This window comes from Silurus aristotelis (genome assembly GCF_946808225.1).
Source record: "Silurus aristotelis genome assembly, chromosome: 6".
NCBI lineage: Eukaryota > Metazoa > Chordata > Actinopteri > Siluriformes > Siluridae > Silurus > Silurus aristotelis.
Window position 1 is genome coordinate 26044906 of NC_139579.1, and position 27331 is coordinate 26072236.

Genomic DNA, 27331 nt, shown 5'->3' on the forward strand with positions numbered 1-27331 from the left:
GAGTCTCTGGCCTAACTCAAACCAACTGCACTGGATTATTTTTGTCCAAACTGTCTCCACTCTCTCTACATTGTATTTTCCTCATTAGTGTAATGCTGAACACCAGTCTTTTTTTTTTACACTCTAACAAAGATCTGATTGTTGCATTAGGTTTTTGAATGGTGGATTTTTTTTCCTCATGAAGAAAACCATTGTAACTTCCTTAACAACATCCTCTTGTAATGTCAGATCATCAGACAACCTTCTGACTTTTCAACAAAATTAGAACACCTCACAACATCAATAAAAACTTGGTTTTCAGGATAAAGTTTGAATTTCAAATGCAATCCAAATCAGTAGTTATGAATGCTGGTGTAAACTGTATTAAAAAAAAAAATGGGGTTGATTGAATAATATTACACGTCAACCTTATGTCCCACACCCAGGAAATGAGTTCATGTGACAGTCACATGGCTTTTATTCAATACACATACAAGCAGAGGCACTAGAATAGTCAATACTGGATTGACTGCATTCAGCTAGCATTGTATAAACAAACTTACTGTAAGTGTAGTTTCACCAATTACATAGAACACTGCTGACAAAACACTGCTGTATCTCTTTTTAGCTTAGCATTCGAATTCACACAGTGTATCTAGAAAATATTTAGACCATCTCATTTTTTGTTATGGTGCAGCTTTAATCTTTTATTTTTTTCCCATAGTCACAAATCCAAACCAAATTTGTGATCTATTTAACATTTTTGACAAGTTTCCACACCATTTCCTATGACAATTTAGCGTAGATGCATGCCATTTCTCTGGATCAACTTTGACTAGAGTTCACATGTGGCATATTCAATTGATTAGGAAAGGCACACACCTCTCAAATCAGAGCCAAAACCAAGCCATCAGACAGGATTGCTACATGCTACATGAAATCTTTGCTTTTGAGGTTCCCATGAACATTGTGGCCTCCATAATTCTTAATGGGAAAACATTTGGAAGAACCAGGACTCTTCCTACAGCTTACTACTGCAAAAATAGCTTTGGTAAACAAGGTGATCAAAAGCTGTTTGAGTAGAGATAGGTGAAACTTGAAGAACCATCACTGCAAAACACTTTACTTATCTGTACTTTAGAGCGGAATGGCTAGACGAAAGACTGTCATATAAAACTGTATATTGGTGCGTGACTGAAATAACCAGATCAATGCATACAAGTATAGGCAAAGCAATTTGTGGCATGTGAACCAAAAGGCCAAAGATTTGTTATGCATACCATTTCCTTTTATAGCAGTGCTTTTTCTGAAGGACTACTGGGCTGTGCTGTGAAACGGACATTAGATCAGGCCCTCCCATACAGATGGCTCAGACTCTCTCATGTTCAATTGCAAGAATGCAACGCAAACCACCTGTACAAATATGCTTCTGGCAGCCCATATTCTGCTTTTGTGTTTGGTTGCACACAACTCTTTAACTGTACGAGCAGACCGGCACTATACATTTCTGATCCGATCCACAGGAGAGATGTAGAATTTATTACACTCAGTGTTTAAATACATATATATATATCACTCACTTTTTATTTTAAAGCAAAAACCCTGAGAACATTTCGATTCTTGATTACGGCCTCAAACTTCTACCAGACACCCGCCGTCAAATATTTTTTGCTTCGAGTAAAATTAGTTTCTGAAACATCTGTTTAAACCACATGTTGTCAGCCTGGCAAAGGAGGATGGAGTTTAAAAATGAAACGAACTTGATATGCAGCAAGCACTTTTAATTTGATGGGGTTTGGAGCGAGTGGGAGCGTTTCACCCAGCTGCAGGTCTGATTTAGCAGAGATGGGTGGCACACTCCCTTCCATTCAGCTTTAGCGGGTGGCTTTGGAGATCCTGGCTCATTCAGCCCATCGCTATCCACCCCGGCAAGTGCATATAAATAGCACTGCTTCTGTTAGCAAGCCAACATACAGTGGCCACTCTCTGTCTGTGCCTCAAACTGAAAGATGGAGGAAGGAAATATACAGTAGAGAGAGACACGAATAACTGAGGAGTCAACATAGAAGGGAAAACATACAGAATTCAAGTATTACATAAAAGTTACCAAAATAAGTAAGAGAAAAAGTTGTCCACAAAAAATAAAAGGAAAATAAATGTAATGCAATCAGTGCAGTAAAGAGGAGTGGTCAATACAGTTTATTATAGAAAAGGGAAATGAACAAAATATGCAACCAAATGTAACCTGACTAAAAATACAATTTACAGAACATGAAACAAAATTTATGACAAAAAAAAGGAGTGGGAGTCTGTAAACTGAAGGACTGAAATGACCAAGGTAAGAAGCTGCACTTTTCTTTTACTGTTTGGATGTTGAATCATGTTAGCTGGACTTCTATCTACTGTAGTTAGATACATTTTCAGATAACTGCACTTGGATAACACATTTCTCCTAATAGATAGGAAATATATATATATATATATCGAAAACCAAGATGTCACATGCTGTTCAAAAGTGCAGTCACAGATACAGAACACTTGAAAAAAATTATTTATTTTGAAAAGTGTGTATTAAAATACAACATGCTGGATAAAAGACATTCAGATGTGTCAATTGAAACTCTTTTTAGTAAGAAATGGATAGATGCAGCGATGGATAAATCGCTGCCATAAGCCAGAAGGTAGCATTCATTACGGTTATCTGAAATGCACCAGCGTATGTACAATTTATTAGCACAACAAATACAATGCTAAGCAAATACAACTATTCACACAAGTGGAATTAGGTGTTTCAGCTTGGATGCTGCTTTAAATCCAGGCTAGCGCACTACATACTGGCGCTTTGCAAAAAAGTTTTAGACAAGCCTCCTTAGAGGTTTTGGTCAAGCTTGTCGCTAAAATAAAATGCCTTGGCAGCTGAGTGAGCTGATTTGTTAGAAGGCTACCCACCAGCAAAAACATTACAACAGACCCTATTTTCATCAGAGGGATTTTCCCTGAAAGTGAGATCACTGCTGCTATAGTTCACTGTGACAGTCCCATTATGGCTAGAGTTCACTGTCACAAAAAGGATAGAAAACTGCATATTTGAGAAGAAGCACTATTACGATTAGCTACTTCAGTTGTCCTGAATGGTTCTTTTATAGTTTGCAACTTTGCATAGGAGTTCTACATTGATGTATGACTGTAGCAAACTATTGCAATTATCACAACTGCCATGAGAAGAGGAAAATTCCATTAAAAAAAAAGAACAGCTTTTTGTCTCTCATTAGATGTCACCGAATAGCTGTATTAGGCATTATAATCTATTGTACAATATTTCGGATTGTTTCTTATTGTACAATATCTTTTTCTGGTCTATAACTTTAAAAATGATCTACATTTGTAACGCACGTTACAGAGTAATGTTTTAGATTTTTGTATTCATTTTTTAATAATATGAAATCACAAATGAGACGAATTATTGCAACTTTAATATCGATATAATGTTCGGTATTACGCAACATTATTTTCCCCAAATGCAAGTGAAGAAGTACGCCAACCATGTAGTTGAGTTAAAGTAGAGATACACGATGTACAATACTTGAGTAAAAGTACAAAAGTATTTGAATTCAAATGTACTTAAGTATCCAAAGTACTAGAATTTATTATGGCTATAAAATTCCTATTAAACAAGACTCTTTGCTTTATCAACTCAGTTTATGTGAAAAGACTCTGTGACTCTCAGCAAATTAATCTAGTAATAGAATAATATTAATGAGTCAAACACAAACTTCTTTTAAACTACAGTACTTAAAATTGGGCAAATAAGGCCATGGGTGTTGTGGCAAGTTAGATTCAGGAGTTTCTTCCATCATTTATTCCTCTCAAAATGTTCTTTTTGCTACTGAACTGATGCTGAACTGTATGTTCATGCTAAGCAGATACCACTAAGCGGCAATCAAAACAAGTTCAAAACACAGCGTGCGCTCAACACTGATTAGTGGCTTGCTGCGTGATTGACCAGTCAAGTTTGTATCCACTCGTAAATAAAAAGGTAGGAATGATTTCGCAAAATGTAGTTGAGTAAAAAGTAACATAATTGACTTTGAAATGTAGTGAAGTTAAATTAAAATCTCTCCAAATGGAAAAACTTCAGTAAAGTACAGATACACGAAAAGCTACTTTAGTGCAGTAATGAATTACATTTACCACCACTGGCAAGTCTTGACAGAAAAAGTAACCACATCACCATAACAGCACGATGTCCGTGGTCAATGGAACTGGCGTTTTTTCAGTGCCAAAATTATCTAGATTCAATTGTGCATCCTAAGTAAAAGTGTGCATTTTTTAGGGTAAAAAAGCCCAAGGGTTTTTTGCATAGTTAATGGTTCTAGCTCTTAAATGAGTTGCATTTGGAACCCTTGTATTAAACTGAAAACCTCTCTGTTCTGTATTGAAGCCTAAAAGTTTCCTCTCAAGGAGTTTACAACACTTTATGCTGCTAGATTGAACATATATGGTATATGTATTGCCCTGAAGGTCTCAAACCTGTACAGAATTACAATCTTCAGGTAACCTAAAGTATTTTTATTCCTGCCCAACTATAAGCGTCTTGCTTTGAATATTAAATCCACACAGCTTTCCTTGTTTTGTTACTTTACAAATGTGATCAATAGCAGTGTGTCGACTTGCTGTGGATATCAACTAAGGACATTCAGTGAAGCCCCTTTGTAACTCCTCAGGAGGCCTTTTCATTAAAACAGCACCCAGAGTCCTCCAGTGCTCATTTAGTTGCCATGGATTACCATCGTCCACTGTTGGGTAGAGTGAAAAAGAACGAAAAATGTCCTCTTATTTGCAAGGCATAGGATGGACATTATCCAGGTTGTGGAGTCTTGAAAACTCATTCTCGCTGATGGAAAAAACTCTTCCTTTACTCTACACACTGGCCTTTGTGTTGGATTTGGTTACAGACTCTGTGACGCTGTGACACAATCATTTTCTCAGAACAGTCGGTATATACAAGTTAGCAAGATCAACACAAGGGATGGTGAAGGTTTGAAATGTAAAGATGAATGAAATTCTAAAGTAAAGGTTAGGTAATGTGTCTTAACGACATTGATGGCTGTAAACAAATTAACAGACGAAACAGTCAAGTCAAGTCAAGTCAAGTTTATTTCTATAGCGCTTTTCACAACAGATATTGTCTCAAAGCAGCTTTACAAAAATCAACAGTTGGAGTGAATGACGTGTATTTATCCCTGATGAGCAGCAGTGGCAACTGTGGCAAAGAAAAAACTTTACTAGATGTTATGAGGAAGAAACATTGAGAGGAACCAGACTCAAAAAAGGAACCCGTCCTCATTTGGGTGACATCAAGAGTGTGATTATAGTCTTTAAAACAATACAGAACACTGGAGAGTGAGAACTAACATGAGCACTGGAATGTAAGATTATAAGAAATGTCCTTTCTACAGTCTTATACAGTCATTGTTGTTAAAAACTAGAAGCTACAGAACTGAGAAATCGTTCAAAATCTGACATTGGAATCCCTTGAGGAAGATTATATTCTTTAAGAAAATGTTTCATATAAAAAAAAAAATTATGATTTGAGAGATTTGAGCGATTTCGTCTATACCTGACCATCAAATTTACTTTATAAATGATTTCAGAGATGCATTACCTAAGACTCTAAGACCTACAGTGCCTTGCAAAAGTATTGACCCCCCTTGGCGTTTTTCCTATTTTGTTGCCTTACAACTTGGAATTAAAATTGATTTTTATTTGGATTTCATGTAATGGACATACACAAAATGGTCCAAATTGGTGAAATGAAATGAAAAAAATAACTTGTTTCAAAAAATTATAAAAAATAAATAATGGAAAAGTGGTGCGTGCATATGTATTCACCCCCTTTGCTAGTAAGCCTCTAAATAAGATCTGGTGCAACCAATTACCTTCAGAAGTCACGTAATTACTTAAATAAAGTCCACCTGTGTGCAATCTAAGTGTCACATGATCTCAGTATATATACACCTGTTCTGAAAGGCATAGTGTGACCATCTACAATAGCAACAGGTGAATAAGAATTCGATGAATCACATTTATGTTTATAAAATTCCACTGCTGTCTAATTACCATGAACATATTTCTATTTGCTGTGTGCTTTATCATGCTTCCCAACATCTGAAAAAATAAACAACAAAAACAAATCAGTGAGCAGGCCTGCTTGTAATTTCTTATTTTCCTTGAGGATCTTTTCTCTTCTAAATCTGAAGCTTTATTGCAGAAGTAATAAAAGTTGAATAATTCTGGTCTGTGCTTTTATTAGAAAAATAATACACACCTGAGGAACACTTCACAATTCAGTGGGTTGTGTATGCTGAGATAATATTCTGCTCACCATGGTTGTTTGAGTTACTACTGAGTTGACGTTGAGTTGAGTTATTACTGCAGTGCAACACACACACACACACACACACACACACACACACACACACACACACACACACACAAATGGTAAAAAATTAGTTTTTACACATTAATCTGCTGCTTTATGTCGATATTTACAGCATTTATTTTTATATGGACATTAAATTTGTACAAACCTTCTTTACCGTATGTATTACTGTGTTTACAGTCTCCCTGTCTTATGTTGTCCATTTCCATTTGCACTAAATGTTGCACATGTGCACTTTATGTTTTTCGTTGAGAATTTTGGGTCGTATTGTTTTCCTTTTTGTTGACTGATATTATCTGATGTAACACCTTGGTTCTGGAGGGAACGCTGTTTCGTTTCACTGCGTACTACACTGTATATCGTTGAAATGACAATAATGTTACGTCTTCTAGACTAATCTGGATAAATTTTATAAATGGCGTTTCCAAATCAAAACGCTCCACGTCCACACTATCGTTTACAATTATTCCCCAAGTTGCTCATCCACACTAAAACATCTGAAAATGTTTATCCCTCTTCTGCGGCTCCCTGTGGCTTTGGAAAATAAATAATGAGTATTTAATTAAAATGTATTTTATTTTAGTTCGTTAGTTTTTAAAATGTAATTCTAAATTTGAAGATTTTGGTATGGGAGCCGCGGGTTGCCGACCCCTGTTGTAAACACAGTAACACCTATGGTACAGAATTTTTGTATATTATATTCATATTCATAGTACATATATATAAATTCATCTGTATATTATATTCATAGTACATATATATTCATCTTTATATTCATCGCACATATACATCTGTAAATTACTGTTTATACACCTATATTCAATTCTATTTAACTTATGTAAATCATGTAAAAACTGTATTAGACTGTAAATCTGGTTAGACCCAAACTGCATTTTATTGCCTTGTACTTGTACATGTGTAATGACAATAAAGTTAAATCTAATCATCTAATCTAATGGGTTCGTTGGGGGGAGGGGTGGGGGGTGTTTATCAATTAAGCAGAAAGCGTCAACGATTTTGCGCATGCGCAATCCGACTTCTAACTCGTCATCCAAATGGTGAAATCTGTCGGCGTTTTATATAATGCCGTGCGCCTTTAAGAGAGGTGGGCGTGTACAGCTGAATCTCTGGGTTTCTTCTGCAGCTGATCCTGAGAGCACTCACAAACACTCTCACACAGCGCTCAGGCGCAGAGAAACAGGACACAACACACACATTCTGTATACACACACACGGTGTGAGCTGAAACGGGCACAGGGCGCTCGATCTGCTGCTGGGTTGCGTTCTTTTGCTGTGACATCGCAAATCGGATGGATTACGTTTGAGCATTGCGGATCTTCTCCGAGATGAAGCTGGATGGTGAGTTTGCGGAGATTCGCGCACAGCTGTGACCCTGAATAACCCTCACACCTTCCCTCCATTCCGCGCGCGCACGCACTCTCATTCATTGGCATCTACAGGTCCGAGCGCACTTTGCGCATTTCTCGCGTTCCAGCTGTTTGCGCGTTTCTCGAAATTATAATGGAGCGGCTTCCAGCTGTTTTGCGCATAGGTGCGAGTATTCCCTCCCCCTTGCCACTGTTGAGATCTTTAAACGCTGGACTCGTGCGAAATTTTAAAAAGGCGTGCATTTATAATAATTTAAATTGCCACATAAGACATTCAAATGAGTGGAAAATTGTTTGGAAAACAAACAAACAAACAAACAGTATCTATTGTGGGTTTTTTTCTTTCATCTTTACCGCTTTTGACACATTGATTTGCATGCACATTGTGTTTGTTAGCGGTTTGCATGGAGATGATGTGAGATGCTGGTTGAGGCGGGTAGAGGGTGCTGCTCCCTCTCTGTGGAAAACCTTCTGCACTTTCTTTTAGGGCTAAATTTAGTTTTTGATTTTTGTATTTTTGTATTTGTTTTAGGGGGTTAAGGTTATACACACAACAATTTGTTTTAAATCAAAATTTGAAGTATAAAGTTGACTGCTCCACTTTTTAGCATATGAATATATAATATCTAGAACTTCAGATCAAAACAACAAAAAGAAAGAAAGAATGGATAATCCTTCAGAAACTGCTAATCCTCTTGGTTTTCCTCACACTACAGCCTCTAGTTTACAGAATGGTGCGAAAAACAAAAAACATTGAATGGGCAAATGGTTTTTTTTTTGGGTGGAAATGTCATGTTAACCAGTCCAGAGTAAAAAGAGTTCAGTTCCTTCAAACCACTAGAAAGAATTCAAACAGTCACTCAAATAATCACTCTTTACAACCATGATGAGCTGAAAGCATCTCATCATACACAAAACAAAGGTCAAACCTTGAGGTCAATGTGCTAAAACAGAAGAAGACTTCACCAGGTAGCTCAGATCGATCAACTCATGTAGTCTTCATCTCTTCAGTTTGGGTGAGCCTTTGCCCATGATAGAACCAGATTCCTGTTCTTGGAGTAAGGTTGGTCTTCTGATGTTCTAGCACATGTGTGCAAGCTGAGATGCCTTTTTGTTCAACAGAGTTGTAAAAGAGTACTTGTTTAAGTTGCTGTATCCTGCCTGGCAGCTCAAATCAATCTGGTCATTTTTCCCCTGCCCTTTCAACAAGGCGATTCACCCACAGAACTGTCATTTATTGAATGTTTTTACTGTCTCCACATCATTCTGTGTATATACTGTTAAGTGTAAAATTCCAAGGAGATCAGTAGTTTATGAAATACCCAAGACCCCTGGTACCTACAGTACATTACTGCACCGATCAAAGTCACAGAGATCCAATTCTTTTTTTAGTCTAATGTTTGATGTAAATCTAAAATCTTGACCTCTCTGTATAATTTCATGCCACATCATTGGATATTTGCATAATTGTGCAGGCAGATAGTTGTTAATAATGTGGACTTGAGATTTTGTCTATGTATACTATATTTGCACATACAAGTGTTCATCTGAAATCGCTGTTTTTAGTTTTGTGACAGTTTTGACACCATTTCAATGTTATAAGAGTTCATGTTGCATATTATAAAAGACATAACCATGACAATTTGAGATACTGCATGCTATAAACTGATGTTTTTTAAGTACAGCACACTTTAAGGTAAAAGGCTGCAGTAGTAAAATAACACCGAACATCTGCTAGCGCTTTAGCACAATTTTGTGTGACATGGTTTTTTCAGTAGTTTTGGGCTTCTAATGTACCTGACAAAATCTTGACCTGTGGTGCAACTCAGGATCTCCACTGAGCTACTGTTTTGTGATTGGGCAATCAAAGTGAAACACATTTTAACATGGTTGCATTTTTGTGTCTGGTGAAATTGATTGTGGGGGGGAAACAAGTGGGTTGTTCCATGGGACGATTGTGCATTAGGTAGCATTGCCACCTAACTCCAGGGTTGCTGGTTCCGTCCTGTTGAGTTTGACATGTAATGCCAGTTATGGGCTTGCTCAGGTTTCTTCAGATTCCCGCCACTATTCATAAAGCATAAGAGTACAAGAAGTTGCTAACACTCTTGTAGGTGTGTATGGCGCTCTTCAATGGACTGGCTTGCATCCCATTCAGGATGTATTCCCAACTCACTCTTAGTGTTTCCAGGATGTGCTCTGAATCCACAATGACCCTGATCAGGATACTAAATCTGAATAAAGGAAAAAAAATGTGTGTTTGGATTAAAGGGAGTTTGGTAATTGTGGTGAGAAAGCTTAGGCGGATTATGTTGTAGAAATAATACTTTTTAATGAGATTTATTTTAAGCTGTAGGGTTTTACAATGTCTACATAGAAATGTACTATAGCACCAAAGACAGTTCTTTTTCAAAAAGAAAGCGAGTTGCACATTATTGATCTGAACCTCCTTTATGCCTTTAATCGAAACAGCAGAAATGCAGTCAGTCTTGTACTTTTACAGCCACAAAATAATTGAACCAAACGGCCCTGCTGGATATTATAACAAAGGGCCCTCTAGATACTTAAAAAACCCAAGCATAGCTTTCGTCCAAGACCAACACCACCACAGGGCTTGAATGTTTTCTTTATGGCTGGTGCACATCAAGGGGAGCAAACTACTGGTCAAGAGCCTGAGTAGGGAAAGAAACCCCTCAAGCCATACCCACGTGTGTGGGCATTGGGCTAGACGTTTGCCTGCGAGCGGATATATGGGTGGAGAGAGGGCCATTGTTCGGTAAAGTCGCTGAGGTAAGGCACTTGGGTTCCTTGCCTAGGGCTAGATGTTGTGCTTGGCGATCATTCTGCTTTTTAAGCAGGTAAAGCTAGTTGGAGTAAAAAAAAATAAAAATAAATGGAGTTTGTATACAGGCCCTGATTAACACCAATGGACCAATAAGCTTTGGAGAAGACACAAATAGTACATGTGAGAATGCAATTTCAGTGTTTTACGTTTCGGTGTGGTGTGTGTAGGACCTGCCTTGGTCATAAACACCTAAAATGGATGTTGTAATTAGAGACCTGGGTTTCCAGTGTTCAATTAATGTACATGCAGTCATTTAAATTCTAAGCTAGATTCGCTTTTAGTAATGCTGTGTGAAAGCTTGCCATTAGATTAGATTGCCAGCTCTATTGCTCACTATGTGAGTGAAAAGACCACTTCCTTCCCTATTGGCTTCTGTTCCAAGCTTCTGTCTGTTTGGCTCATTCGCTGTTATGGAGAACTGCTGGAGCTCTGCAGCATGGATACTGCTGGCAAAGCTTCTCTGAGGTCTGGCAGTAATTAGCACCATGGTACAGTGTATACAGCGTGTCTGCGTTGGGTCATGGTCCGGGTCTCTTATGCACTGCTGGCCTGCTAGATTCGACTGCAGGCGGAAAGTGAGTGCTTATTAATGGGTTCCAAGCTGCTCGGCTGCAGACACACTGGAAGCCTTTGTTTGCTCACTCCTTCTCGCCTGTTTAATGGTGCGTTTGTTCTGTTCGGTGTGTGTAGATGGGCAGCCAGTCATGGTGTGTTACCTGTGAAGGAAGTAGACTACTAGAAGCAGTCCTGGTGTTTAGAGGTCTGGTGGGGTCTTCTGACACTGCTTAGGGTTATGTGTACCATCTGGCACCTTGTAGCATGTATACTATTAGCGTCACAGTATGCAGGTGCGAGGAACTGAAGCCAAGAAATCTAGTGTTTTTAAAGCCAACGAGTTCTTACTTTGACTATCAAGGTGCTATAGTTGGATAAAACACCAATGAACAAAGCTTTTATAGCTTTATATATTGATATAAAGAATTTCTTGCTTGTTATTCATAAAATCTGGACAAATTCTAATTTGGTCCAACTGCCAAAGCTGTGCTGAATTCTTAAATCTGATTGGTCAGATGGTGTTGATCATTTTCTATTACAGCATCTTTGCTTTTATTCAGTTTAATACAGTACTATAGTATTACAGTTTATATTGTAATGAGCAAATCCATGTTTTAAAAAATATTGGAAAGTCTTTCCAGAAAAGTGGAGGGTATTATAACAGCAAAGGGGAACTGAATCTGGAACAGGACATTCAAAAAGCCAATAAAGCTGTGAGGGTTAGGTGTTAAGTAACATATTCGTCATATATTCTACGTATATATGTATAAGGGTATAATTGTTTCTCTGAGGCATTTATTTAATATTTATTAAATATTCAATTATAGAAGCTGTCTCAGTGTCAGTGCTTTATCATGCAGTGGCAAAGTTTTCCAGCACTGGAAAGTCCCTCCAGACAGAGGAAATTAATGCTTTCTTTTCATTAGTTTTCTGCCTTTAATTACTTGGGGGGGAAAAAACGTGGATAATACAAGTGATAATATATCACTTTTAGGGTGGCAGTAGTGACAGGCTGTGTCACAGTACCTTGTTTATTTTCCTTGCTGTACACGCTACCACATTTAATTAATTGTGAGTAGGGGAAAAAGCATCAGTATTAAAATAACTTTGTAACTAATTTGTTGTATACAGTGTAGAACTTAATTAAAACTGGATCAAAGTCAAAAGTAAGGAGATAGAAAAAAACGTAAAGCAGTGAGCTAGACTTTTAATATCATGCACTACTTTAATACTTATACTAGTGCAACTAAAGGTCAGCACACTGTCTCAGGGTTATCAACTACTTTCAATTCAGTGAAACGTATTCATTTGCCCCAGTTGTAATGGTTTTTTTTTTTTTTTTTTTTTTTTTTTTACACCATCTAATATGTCTAAGAAAACAACGTGCAAATCTCAAATGTAACTGGAATCTAGAATATCAATAATAGTAATGGACGGGAAAGAAAAGAGAGACGTCAACCCTACCAGGTGGTTTTATTTATTTATTTATTTATTTTTTCTAGGGATGGCATCTCCTCCCATCTCTTTTTGAAATGAGCCTTGGTTTTATTACAAGCTGTGATCATCCTGACCAAATGTCAGACGCTCCAGATGAGTGTTTCTGTGGGAGTTTGGACGAATCCCCAACTTCGCATATTCCAGCGAACGGAAATAAATCTGGTGAAAATAAAGCAGGCCTGTCTTTAACTATATTGCCAGCATTTTTTATTATATTGCAAAATATTTTTGAAGACACTTGAATGACTCGTTTCAATGTGATTCCACTTTTCTCTCCTGATAGATGGGGAACATATCACCCAGGATAGAAATAAAGCATGCTGGAGTCATAAATGTGTCAATCTGTGCCCTATTCTTCCAGGTTAAACATCTTGGATTGTTTGGATGTGGGGAAATGCTCACATCTTCTCATTTGCAGAAGAGCTTTAAAACAAATTAAGGTTGTTGAATGCTCAGAGCAAATGTCTTATTTTACAAGACTGTGACAAACAGACCAAGAAGATGTGCATAATCATTAAGGTCACAGTAAACTAAGCAGCAATTTTCACCTACAGAAATACTGCGAAAGCATGTATTTAACATTAGTGCACATTCGTTCAAACTTAATTGTCTTTTCTTGGAGTCTGCAAGTGAATATTATTGAGGTAGCAGATATTAAAAGTAAGCAGTATTTCGGCTGTGGTGGCCATTTTGGAATCATGGGTTGGATCAGTTCGATCCTGGGTTTGGTTTAGTGTCTGTGTAGAGCTTTGCATGTTCTCCCTGTGACTTTCTTTCCACTATCCCAAAAATATGCTGGCTAGACTAAACTGCTGCTAGGCGTGAATGAGTATGTGAATGTGTATGCATGGTGTCCCAAGATGCACTGATGTCCCATTAATGGTGTATTCTCACTAATGCACCAAGTGTTCCCAAAATAGACTCAGGATCCATTGTAAACAAAGAAAAGAAAGAATAAATAAATGGATTGGACCTGGCGCAGATTGTCATGATGGAGCAATGGTGGAGGAGCTGCCATGGTTTTGGTCAAAGTGCTCCTGCAAAAGAAGCTGGACAAAGTGTATAAGCTTTTGTGGAAACTAAGACTAAATTAGTCCGACAAGCACTTGCGATGTGAGACAGTGAACCGTTTTAACTTGCCGTTGGAGTATTCACCACAAAAGAAAGCCCACTTTTAGCACAAATTCTATGGGAGTTTTGTTATTTCAATGTCACGCTCTAAAATGTTTTCAGTGAAGATTAATGTGTAGCTCTTATGTCAAACATTAAGCAGAGATTTGACTCTTTAACATGGCTTCTAATTCTATCGTTCTGGCGGATCTTTTTGACAAGCAGATCGTACACTCGATTACTAACCTGTCAAACAACTTCAGAAGTAGGAAGCAGGGCACGATTGGAGCTGAAGGAAAGGTCACGTGTGCTTAGCATGGTCTGTGTCTCTGACAGTTTTGAAATGCTTCTGGGAAATACCTGTGTGGAGAGGAAGTGCTGCATGGAAGGAATGTACCACTATGCCAACCAGATCAGACACATGTTCATCTCAGAAAGGGTAGAAGCCAAACACATTGGGATTTTTCTCTGTATAGTATTTAAAAAAAAAATCTTACTCTTTAATTAATTATGCACAACGAAAAACTTATTCTTAACTTGTTACCCGAGGTCTTCATTCTTTTTCCTAAATGATAAGAAGGAAAACCTTAACCTCCCCTACCTCCACTGTATATGCTCACACTACCTCTCCCTGTGCTGTCTTTTACAGCCGTATTTCCTACTCCGGTTCATCAAGAACAGGATGCAGTCGCTCTGAAAAATAAAATAAATTATGCTATGCAATGATTAATGCATGGTAACGCTCATGAACCCAGACATCTAAATATTATAATAACTGGCTAGAGAGCTATTTCTTTGTCCGGACTATTTTTTTTCCAGCACTTATAAACACAATGTTTCATTGTTTTCTTCCAGAACCACTCAAGTGCTGCATTAGTGGCATGGAGAACACTTTCCTGCTTCTCTGCTCTGTGTGTGAATAACAAAAGACTGCTGTCTTGGCTACCTGTGAGTTTTTTTAAGCTGGATCACTGTGCAAATACTGGTGGAGTTATAGGATATGGGGTAGCTTGCCAATTTATTTAATGGAAAGTCAGCTAATGAAGTAAGTTACTAATTTGTTAATTTTTCACGAATTGTCTAAGTTTTAAGGCAGGAGTCAAAACGGAATCTATAATTTTTATTGCCAAGTATTAGGAGCAGGTGCATCGCTGAAATGGGTGGGTGTGTAAATCATTAAGTCTTTAGTCGGGATGATTTAGTGTTGCCATAATGGCCTTTGTAACCTCTTCCAATTTATTTCGCTTTGCTTCATGGCCCGAGCCTCGACCATTCACCATAACCTTTCCCCCCCTCTCAACCGCCAGGCTCTGAACTCAATAAGAGACTTGTCTCGGCCCTTTTAACTCCCTCACATTTACAGACAATTAACTCCCGTCAAAACAGTCCACATCACTGGGCACAAACCAGAGGGCCACAACTTGTCACACCCTAAGCCCCCTCATGACTAATGTTACACCAAGCTACTGAAAATGAAGGGGGAGGTATAAAAGGCTGGTCATCTATTTTGTGTTCTGCTCATGCTCAGCACAAAGCTGTTCTTTCACTAGGGAGCCAAGGCACATATGGAAACATTTTTCCTTCCCGCCAGACGTAAGGTTTTTTTTTTTTTCATTTTTTCTCCCTTCACCTAATACTTCCCTCCTCAGCTTCCATCTCTCCATCACTGAGTCTTGCAGCTGTGCTCAGCCTGGATAAATCTCTTCCAAAATCCAAAATCATGAACATGCTCAAATACTGGCTGTGCAGTCCCTCATAGATTCATATCTTTAGAAACAATGACAATGTGGTAGAAAAAAAACAACAACAGTATTTCAATAGTGCTGTGACTTCATGACATTCGTTGATTTTTGGTCTGATTAAATGCAAAGAGTATAGTTTGGCTTTTTACTCAACACCTTTTACTTTTTTTCCACTTCTGGCAAAAGCAAGTTCAGTTATGGGGCCATTTCTATAAAAGGCAGCACGACATTTTAAATATTCACAAAAAAAGGTTTCAATATAGAAACCCCATCGATTTTAAACAGAGGAACATCCATCATATGGCAGAATACTTAGGAGTTTGGCTGGATTCAAAGATGGAAAGATACATGATGGAGAGCAGCTACACGGTACACAATTTTTTTTTTTTTTTTTTTAAAGGCAGCTATTCAGCAGCTCAACTTAAATCATCTTTATGCCTTTGGTTGGACTCCTCCGAGATCATTGGATTTCAGCAACATCTCTGTGACGCTTTGAGCAATGATGTGCACCATTTGGTATTTGCGGGAGATAAAAATGGAAACAATCGTATCTAGTAGTGGTGGCCTTTTACAAGAATGAACTTTGAAAAAATATTCCCTGTGACTGGCAACATATTTTGCAGAGCAAAAGTTGTGCTTTACCCAGTGGCATTCAGGGAGTCGAAATACTAAGAGCATTCAGTACACATAGGCTCCATTAAAGTCTGGCAGATGAGAAATGGAGAATGGGATGGGTTTTTGTCCCGATGAACCTTTTACTTAAATTCATAGGGAACTTATGATTTTAGATTTTTTTGTGTTGTTACCTACTCTCTTCTTCTAATATTACTGTTGATGAAAGAAAAATAGAAAAAAAATTGGGGAAGCATTCTAGTAAATTATGTTTGACACCTGACTTCAAATATTGATCACTTGGGAACAGAGCAGAATAAAAGCAGAAGTCTGACTATGAAGTCGCATTTTTTGAATGACGTTCTGAGGGTCGGCTGTGCAGTGTTATTGGATTCCTGTAGTCCCATGGATAGATATTTTACGACCATTGAAGCCCTCCCCCAGTGTACCGGGGTCCTGACATTGCCCCGCACTGCACTCTGTTTATTTGTTTGATTGTGGGAAAATTCCTTCAATGTCCGTGAGAGAGCCTACCCCATTCCCTGACTTGTCTTTCCCACAGGGCTGGTCTCAGCAGCTCCCCTGACTGGCAGAATACACTAAGCTCCAACACATGATTGCAACTTTGAGCTAATAAGTTTGTTATTTTTATATCCATGTGTATGATTGTGTGTTCATATTCCCCTGCGATGAACCGACACCCCATCCAGGGTGTATTCCCAACTCATATCCAGTTTTCTTGGGATAGGCGTTGGATCCACATAACACCAAGCAGGATATAATTTATACTGAACATAATTCATTGAGTAAATGTTATTGATTAAATTAATGGTACTCCATCATACCACTAAGCTTCATGGAAAGAAGAAGGGAGCAGAAAAGGAACAGGAAGCCCTCTGGTGTTTTAGGACCACTGTAGCACTCTGGTAGAAAGTTCCAGACTTCTGATAATCGGCTCAGTTCAATGTCCAGACGAAGGGGCCAAGGTGAAGATGGAGATCTTGATGCTTGATGCGGTGTAGAACTTTTCTGGAACATCTAAGCCTCAAAAGTTTACTTTGGCCTTGTTTCCCCCGCCAGCTCAGGCATGAAAAAAATGAACGCAGGATATTGAACGCAAGATATTTAGAGTTTTTGTAATTTCATTTCGAGTAGCCTTAGTGTTCTGGTTGAACGATTTGCCCTTCGGCTAGGGGACTGTACAGGTTTGTGTTAAGCTTTAATATGGCCTTTATATTGTGTTCTTTGGCAGAATTTTATCATTTTAGAATGTGATGTGTAACTCTTTGGGATAAATATCCTGAGACATGGTCATTTTTGGGTGTGGCTTTACTTTCACATTCACTAAGTTCTATGGGGCATTTTCTTCTAAAACCTAAGACAATGCAAGATTGCTTCACTCATCAAGGGGAATCCTTAACGTGTTTTCCCTTGTTTAGCCTGTTCTTGATCATCTAAGTGTAACTTTTTCATTACTTTACTCATACCTTTTCTGCTAAGTTGTAAACCTGTTTAATTTCAAAAATGAAAGTAAAAGAGAATGTTAAAAGGAAAAGGTCTTATTTCACATAAAAGCTGATGTACATCTATAAAAAGATTCCATGAATTGCCTTCAATAGGGTTGTCCAATTTGTCCAAAGGTTGAACCGTACAAGACTCTGTGAACTTACAGTATATTAGAGAGGAAAAACCCTTGAGGAATCGTTTTTTTTTATAACCCAGGAATTTTACTTGTTTTTTTTAAGTGTGTTTTGGCATCTTCTGGGAAAAGCCTAAGATTGTTGACACAGCTGATTTATAAGTTTATTTGTCATAATAAATTATGATGATAGATTATATCTGATTAATTTATACCATGATTTCACTATTTTTACCCTACCTTAATTAAATAATCAATGGTTGTGTTAGTTAAAAGGAAACATTTCAATCATTTATTAACGATATTCAACAAGTGTTACATAAGTATTTACCCCTTTTGATCTTTCCCACATTTTTTCCTGGATAGATTTAAAATTAATAGATAGGAATCAATATACTTTGAATCAGACTTTGTTTGGACTTTTTCATTGCTGTAAAGAGCCCAAATTGGTCCAACCAGTTGCAATCAGAAGTCACATAGTATGTTGAATCCTGTCAACCTGTGACAAATCAAGATTCACATGATGATTACAAATATTCTTTGGTAGTGGCCAGTGAAGAACTAAATAAACAGTACACTGACCGGCCAAAGAGCTATCAAAACCAGTTCTGGAAAATATCAATCACGGTTTGTTTACAAAAACAGTTAAAAACTGGAACATCCTAGAAAAACCTATTGTCTTTTTTTTCCCCCGAAGATTTTTCTTTTCTTTTGTGAATTGTTAAATAATAATTTTGCCATATCATATTTGTCATTCACCCCTAGATTCAATGAACTTAATACAATTTTGAGGCCTGTCTGAAACCCTCAGCCAAGTTTCTCCTTGCAAATCAGTAGAAGCATGTTGCTCTGAAATAAGTGAAAGTCTTAAATTTATAAATCACGTAGTGAAGACAGCAAATTGTATCTGGTAAAACTTGAAGAATCCTACAGAGGTTCATATCAACCATATGTTAAGTTTGCTGTGTTCATCTACATCGATTTTACTGCATAGCAGATTTTACTGCATAGCAGATTTGGGTTTTACAAAAGATGTTTGAGGCCTGGAAAACACATGGAGTTTTTAGTGATGACAAGCCATGTATATTATATACAACAAAAGGCAAGGGATCTTTTATTCATCACTGCTGATTAGAGTTTTCAGGCTACTGTGCTTTACATGTGTGGATGAACCTGTTGACTAGATGTAATGTAAATTGTTTAATAACTGTAGAATTAGATCCTAAAATAGCACAACAGTGCTCTTTTTTCTTTTCCTTTCGAGCGTCAAATTGCTCTTCCAGAGCACCGCTGTTCTAGCCGTCGTTAGGAAAGCTTGCTAGCTGAGCGACAAACCGCCTCATTTGTAGCAAAGAAAGCATGTTAGCCATAAAAAGACGTCCTCCCATGAGAGTTTTTGCAGCAAAATGAGGCCCTCTATTTCAGCTTTCATCCCCTCTGACTTTGCACAGCTTCTGCCTCTTCAGCACTGTTGGCGTGCTACAAATGGATTGTCGAGTGAAACGTACCATTCCTTTTGCGCTAAAATTCTCAGACATTCCCACCTCGAAGACATGTAGCAGCTGCCATCACACATGGTTTCAAATGGCTGGAGCCCTTAGGAATTCCAAATACACCATGCACTTTTTTTCCCCCACCTGGTGTCCCTCTTCAAAGCATGTGATTATCATTTAAGGAATAATTTGCTAACATAATTTAATAAGTCACTGTCTGCAGTTTGTTAGCATAAACATGGAAGTGCTCAGCGACTTGTGCGTGTGACCCAGGCCAGGCTTTTTGGCTCGAGGGCGGTTAGTTTGTAAATCCATCCTGAAGCATGAAGCCAGGACCTCACTGCAAGCCTCTGGCTTTTCCTTGATGATGCATAAATACAGAGTAATCTGTTATCTGTATCCAGGAAGATGGCCAATAAACAAGAGTCAAGAGCAAAGAATTAGCTACAGATTGTAGGCTTGTGTGTATTAGCAACCGAAGGACTTCTCTGGTCACGGTGTACACAGCAGCAAATACTTTGACTATTTTCGAGATTTAAAGTGAGAGAGTTTGAGTTTTTGTTCGGTTGTCTACACGGAAAAATACATCCATGCGTTCCTTTTAGAAGTGAAACCAATGATGCAATGTTTGAGGAATCTCATTTCTGACCACAAAATTATAATTTGATGATGACTTGCCTTGAATAATGAGAGCGGTACGAATTCTTTCACCGATAATAAGTCGCTGGTCTCTTTAAGACGGATCACACAGCTTTCTCCACTGGAACACGCACGTTCTGACGATCTGCCGCCAGGTTGCCTCGGCAACAGGCTGTGGAACATAAACGGCGAGATGCTTCAGGGAGCAGTGGGCTTTAGAGCAGGAAATCTTATGCATTCTTTATCTGTGAGCTGCTGGATGTTAGGAAAAGCACGAAGCGAATCAAGCTTGGCATTTCCTTTTTTTTCTGCTCACCTTCAGCCTTTGAGAAGAAGCCGTTTAATTGAACCTCTCGAAACAGCTTGTCCTAAAAGAGGCAAAGGGAGAGAGATTTTGGATCAAGAAATAATGAGCAGGACAGCTTGTGTTCACTGTGTAATCGTGTGAAGAAGGATACAGTGAGGAAGTGTGAAGTGAGATAAGGAAAATGGAAGGCAAAACCTCCTCAGTTTGACTGAACTATATAGCAAGTCACGTTGATGGATAATAACCATTAATGCCAGTGAGTTTTCTTCTGGTTGTGCTGGGAGCAGGGGCCAGTCTAAACAATAAGCCCATGCTCAGTCTTGTCATAAAGCCAAGTCAGACCTGGATCACGGAAAAACTCTCTGGCGGCATCACCATAATCCAGCCTTATCTAGATTTTGAGTGTGCTGTAATGATCCAGCATTTCCCAGTGCTCCAAAAAATATCAAGTGTCGGGTTCACATTAGGTGGAAGATATACACCATGAGCGGCTGTTAATCATGAAATATTTGACATGAACAGATAATCCAAAAAATATTTCTCCAACTATTCATTCTTATTCTCTGGAGTTTCACCGGAGGGGGTGGAAACACATTTTTCATGCAACGATTATGCTTAAAATGGACTTGCATATTTGTTCATGCTGTGTACATTTAATACAGAATAGAAATAGATAACGGACAGCTGTTTCACATGTTCACCTACATTGTTGCTTGACATTTGACTCCTACTCCTGTCCTTATTGTTGCTCCATGCAGGCCTATAGCTAATAGCTTTTGAAAATATAAGCTATTTGGCTATTTTCCAATCTAGTTTTCCAGAACTCTTTGGACATGACCTTATTTCAAGACAAGAAAGCCAATAATAAAACCTAGACTGTGTAATGAAATTGTGATGATCATTTTCAGTATTGTTGAAATACTGATTGAAACCACTCCCTGCTTGTTTATTAATATTTTATGACTATATTTTTTAATTTAAATTGTCACTGCAGTTTAAAATGAAAAGCTTTAAAGCAGTACCCCATTGTGTATATTCGGAATGACATTACAGATCTCCTTTTAAAATCTTATCCTGGTATTTGAAACATATAAGGTTAGCATAACACCTTCATCTGAAGTGATTTTGAAAAGTTAGCATTCATTCAGCTGTTCAACTTCAACATTACTACCAAATAACAGGACATAACTTTCAAATATTGTAATTCGATTCTTTCACAAAATATCACAACCACTGCTTTCTGTATGTTCTTACTTATAAATGATAGCACATGCTTCAGTTCACTATTACTATTTACTTTTAGCTAGCAAAAAGCTAGTTTACAGAGAAATGTGTTATTTAATACAGTTTATGATTCACAGGATGTATGTAGAATTAAAATTAATAGTTTCAAGTCAGCTACTGTTTAAAAAAAAAAGTTCAATTTCTCTAGCTTGATGTTATGAACCTGCAGTCTAGCCTAGTAGCTCGCAAGCTAATTAGGTCATACAGCATAACTATTAGCATTATAAGCATTATTTTGTGTGTATTGATGTAACTATTATGTGTACAGAAGAATATGAACATATATATTTAAAATCTAGCATAGTTTTTTTTTTAACAGAACATTTAATATTAATGTAAGGAAAGTGAAGGGACAGCAACACTTCCTGTCTCCTTGATTGTACATTTATGCTTTGTCCTCTTTCATCTTTACTAATCCAGAAAAGAAACAATTTAGAGTCCCATCCGGGATAAGAGACATCTGTACATATCCATCAGTGCAGGTCCCAATGTATTGGCAGTGGAGCTTTGTGCTAATAGTGTCTCCTTCTTTCCACCTTCTTTATTGACTTATTCCTTTATTTATTAACCACACCGTAATATCACAAAGTTATTGTATAGAAATAAACAAACTACAGTCATACTTTGCACAAATATTAAACAGTGATTTGTATAATCAATAGATGTGTCCGGGTGGTGTTATTGTTTCAGAGAGGAAATGGAAAACAACTTTTTTGTACATTTAAGATAACGCGTCTCAGGTTGTATATTAATCCCTCAAATGGCCACAGTATGTGCTGATTTGGCAGTGAATTGCTGTTATGGTTGATGTGATTGACCTAGTTTTTTTTTTTGTGTGTGTGTTTAAGCCTTTGATTTATTGTTTGTGTCTGAATGGGTCATGTTCATATTATAGTTAAATATGAATTCAAAGTTCCCAATGAAGAAAAATAACAAATTGTGTATGAACAAAAGCACAGAGGTCGGTTAGGATGCTAAATGTACTTTAACATTTACTGTATATAATTATATTCAGCTTAATTTGTTATTTTTTTTAATAAATTGTTATTAAATTCTATGTTTGTGCGAAAACACAGAAAATTAGTCACAGAAAACAGCTCAGGATGTAGTAGGAGCATGTTATGTCTAGAGAAAATGTTTGACCGGAGCATTTGATTGCTAATTAGTTGGCTTCATACCCGGATTCTGTAATTAATCTTTAGTTGTTTTTTATCCGACATCCCATTTTGTTCAAATTCTTTTGCTTTAATAACAATAAATCAGCTGATTGAATCACATTATGCAGTATAAAACATCAACTCGCAATATAATGTGCAGGTTTTTTTGTCAGTAAATCCAGGCCAAAGGTTTAATCATAAAGCCAGTCATAGTTTTGGCGGTAGAAGAATGCCCACCTGATCCCCCATCAGGTGACGTGTGGATGCAGAGCTTTTCTTGTAACGCATAAAAGCATGAACAGTACTTTTCTATAGCCTGTGCTTTAATGCTAATGACAGTAAGGCCTACAAAGTAATAAATAATATTTTACCTTCATGTACAGTAGCTAGAAAAATGCAATAATGGCATAATATTTGGTGGGTCATGGCTTTTGTGGTCTGCTTTCAACATATATATGGTTAATGGTTCCCTTCCAAATTAATGCTAGGTGCAAGTTAAGACATAACTGATCACATGATCATGCATTATTTTATAATAAAGTTTTCTGTCTACACAATCGTTTTTTTTCTTTCCTTCATTATATTGACATTGTGGGTTCACATATAGGCATTTTCTATAGTGGCTTGTCTAGTTCTCAACTATGGAGTCAATTAAATCTATCAAGGTTTTTGTGCCATTGTTGTTTCTGTTGTTATTTATAGGACAATTTAACATTATAGCGTGAGGCATTGATTTGCTTTGCATTAAAGACCTGTAAGGAATTTGTATAGATTATATTGGAACAAAGGCAGCTAGGTGGGTGTGTGTGTGTGCTTCCCAGATGTATTATTATTTAAGTTTTTCTTTATAAGATGTCGTTTGCAGATCAGCACAAGCCTTGTGAGGCTTTTTTACATTTATATTAGTGCAAATAGCAGTGTTTTCTTATTTCAGGCGCGGCACGTCGTGTTGCCTAGCACCAGGAAGGCATGCGTTTTCTTGTTTCCACAAAAATCTGTAGGGATAGAACTGAATGTCTTATAAGCATAGAACAAACTGAATATGAGTATTTTAGCTGGAGGATTGTCTGGTCTTGCCTTTTAATGGGAGCTGCTTGTTCATGCCACCTGCACTCAACCACACCCTGATTTGGATTAGTGCCTTCTGTGCAGTTATAAGTGCAGGAACATCCTTATATTTCTTTGTTTGTCTGCGTGAGTTTTGCATTCTGTTTTGAAACGTTTGCTATTGGCGGCTAGGGAGAAATCCCTAAAAGAGTGTTTTACAGTTTTGGTATTTTTTGCATCTCACAAAATTGAGTCAAGTTATGTATAATGTCTGTTACAGCTACAGAGCAGGATACATCCAGGTCTGCTCGGGTGCATAATAAAAAAAATGATCACCATAAATTTTTTTCCTGGACCTGTTTGTTTTACTGTGGGATTTACTGTTGCATTTAAGTGCAATCCTGGCATTTCAGCATTTTCGCTTTTTGTCTGTGAGCATTGTGAAAATGTTTTTAATAGTAATAGTTCCTAAAAACATGCTGTTTCAGTAAACTGTAGAGTTTAAATATATAAACTATTTCCTCCTCACAATATTTGGTGACTTGAAGTAAAAAGACTTGCTCAGTGTTAGTTGTGGATGTTATGAATGCAGAATGAATGTTCTTAGAAAAAAAAAAGCTGTGTTGGTCGAGGTGGAGGAGGTGGAGCGAGGCTTCCCTTAAGCTTGCTTGCAGAAGTGTCGCGTGGCTACGGCCGACGAGTCTGGCAGCCACAGCTGCTTCAAATCAACACTCCCCACAAAGAGCTCCCTCATCTTCAGTAGTGCAGACCCTTTTTCCTCTCCTCCATCACTGCTTTGTTTACTCCCTCATTCGTGTGCTGCTCCTGGTGAAGGGCTCACTCGTTTAGCTATCCTCACTTTATTTTTGTTTAAAACATGACTCATGCATCTTATCTGGTCATGGTTGGGTATGCTTTTTCACCAAATGGGCATGTTTTAATCAGTATTAGGAAACAAACAGATTTAACACAGTTTACTGATGATGTCTTGGGGCACTAATTCATTGCATTGGCACAATTAACACACATATTCACCTCTAGAGCAATTGAGCAGAATTTGTACACCTACCAGTTTGTGATTTAAGGAACCATATTGTGGTAAATGAAAGCAACTATAAAGCAAAAGAGATTTGTTAGTGTAGGATTTTTTTTTTTCTTTTCAATACAAATTGGTAGCCAAGTTGTTAAGATGTTGGATTCATATCCCAGCTCCATGAAGCGGCCCCTGCTGGGCTCCTGAGCCGGGCCCTTAAAGCTCACCTCCATACTTATATAAACAAGTTAAGTGTAAGTAGTTCTGGATAAGGGTGTAAATCTGACAATTTTTGTAAATATTTTGCCATAGTTGCCTTGTCCTAGTCTACAGTGTCATCCATTATCTTATTTTTCAGAGTATTATTAAGTTTTTAGCATATATGTTAGTATAGTTGCTCTGTGGCAACCTCATGCAGATACATTGTACTTTGTGTTTAATTTAATGGCACCATAATGGACCTAATGTTCACCTAACCATTGAATGACCAGCCCTTCTGGTCCACATCAAAACAGCACTTAGATGTCCATTTTAAACTGTTGAAGCCAAGGTCAAAGGCCAGTGCTTGGCCCGGGATTGAGGAATGTTAACATTGCACAACTTGACCAAGAAAGTGTAAAGAACATGCTGTCCTGTGTTGAGAGCCGTAGTAAATCTGATAAAGTTCTTGACAAGCAGGGGGCCATTTGTCTGGGGAGAAGCAGGAGATACATGTGCCTGACCGGTGTCGAGGGACAGAGGGCATGACTATTTGACTATTTTCAAGTTCTGGTATAAAAAAAGACAAATGTTGAGATATTTATAATCTTATGGTATTTGTTATATCCTGAATGGGTCTTTTTTTACTTAATGATTTCTGTGATTTTTAATATTAATGTTGCTAATAGTTGTTCTGGTAAATTCGTCTTAAGATTCCAGCAAATGTCATTCAAATATTTGTTTAAAAGACCTCCGCTCTCTGGCACCCACAGTCCTGTCAACTGAATTAAAAAGAGAACATACAACCAACCAGGACAAGGTGTGTCTGTTTGCCTGTGAGTCATGTTGTTTAGCCTAGGCAGTGGTTTGCGAGAATGTTTGAGATTGTACGTTTAGAAACGTTGGGAAGACTTAAGGAGTTTTAGAACAGGTAGCTTTTGCCCCAAACACTCACCTTTACCGAAATTTATACCATTGCATAATTTTCTTACAGAATACAGAAGCTTCTCTTGAGCGAGTTATCTGCTGCCAATTTGTAAGGGATAAGACAATAATGTTACTTTTTTGAATCAGAACAGATTGTTCTTGGCATTTCCCAAGAATAAACAGGAAGTGTTTGTTTCAATCATAGGGCATAGGGTTAAATTAGAAGAAGTTACAGTTCAGTCTGTAATATCTTGCTGTTCCTTTTCCACAGGCCGTAGCCTAATTTAGGGACAGCGTCTGGATTGCAGCCCCAATCACAAAAATTTGACTCCTGATGGCATCATTAGAAGAATGTCAGGCTTTGATTTCATGGCCGCTTACTTCCTTTTTTTGCCGATTGATAATTTCAGATGAATGCGTCAACACTAAACTGTTTTTCCTCTTCTTGTAAACACATTGCTGAAATTTTTCCAGCTGACAACTGTTTACAGCTGATATGGCTCCCTAGCAGAAGCTTTGTGTAAACACTTCCTATTTGTCCACAGCCAAGTGACTTAATCAAGTGGATGCGCACGCAGCCGACTCATTTATCTCCATCCGGATAATTTCCACACGTTTCAGAGTGTCCGGAATCAACAGGACCTCAAGGTCATCCAGGAGGCCAGCAGAGGTCACGATTTAAGACATGCACCTGTTTCATGGGACTCCTTTTATAGAGAAGATGACTTACAGATGTGGGGTTAGATGAGATGTAATATACAGGTGGCTGCAGACATGCGCCAGGCTCAAGTTTCCACTTGTCTTCTATCTGCAACACAAATCTGTACTTTATGAACGTGTGGGTGCTGATTTATTGGCTTTTGAAGATTCTACACATGGATGACTAGTACCTGTGTGCCTTTACTGTGCTTGTAAAAGTAAGGTTAAAAGTAGCCTGGTGTTTGTAAAAGATCTATTGATCATTGCTAGGAATTTCATGCTGTTTGACCTGAGTATCTGGAATTGAAATTTCTGAATTAGTGTCATGGCAATTAGTATATAAAAACCAGCTGTTTGAACGTTTCTACCAGGAAAAGGTTCTGGTCTGCTTACACCCAAAAGGAACTTGTAAAAGCATTCCAGCATTTTATTCCAAGTGAAATTTATTAGGCCAGAGATACAAAATGCAACTTTTACCTCAGTTATAACTACAATCATGCTGTGCTTGTCTTCTTTGAATATTCTTGGGACGGTCTGAGCTGACGGATGGAAATAGCTTATGATTGATCAAGTCAGTTAAAACAAGTGTAAAATGTAAGCAAGTCTTTAACTGTTAGTGTAAGCCATTTGACAGAATCTGTGTTGTTTATAAGAAGAACTTGTAGCAGGAGAGTAGCTCACGAAATCAATGCATTACAGGCTAATTGGTTGCCACCAAAAGACATGTTGCTGAACAAC

General features: G+C 37.8%; 1 protein-coding gene across 3 annotated transcripts in view; it reads left to right on the plus strand.

The window, feature by feature from the left end:
• Window positions 1-7540: 7540 nt before the first annotated feature.
• Window positions 7541-27331, plus strand: part of daam2 (dishevelled associated activator of morphogenesis 2) — a 108956-nt gene continuing 89165 nt past the window's right edge. The window contains exon 1 of one of the 3 annotated variants that reach the window (XR_014534089.1): window positions 7541-7780. The gene's annotated coding sequence lies outside the window, so the exon portion shown is untranslated. The remainder of the gene's footprint in view (window positions 7781-27331) is intronic. The other 2 variants (XM_083544571.1, XM_083544569.1) reach the window with 2 other exon arrangements.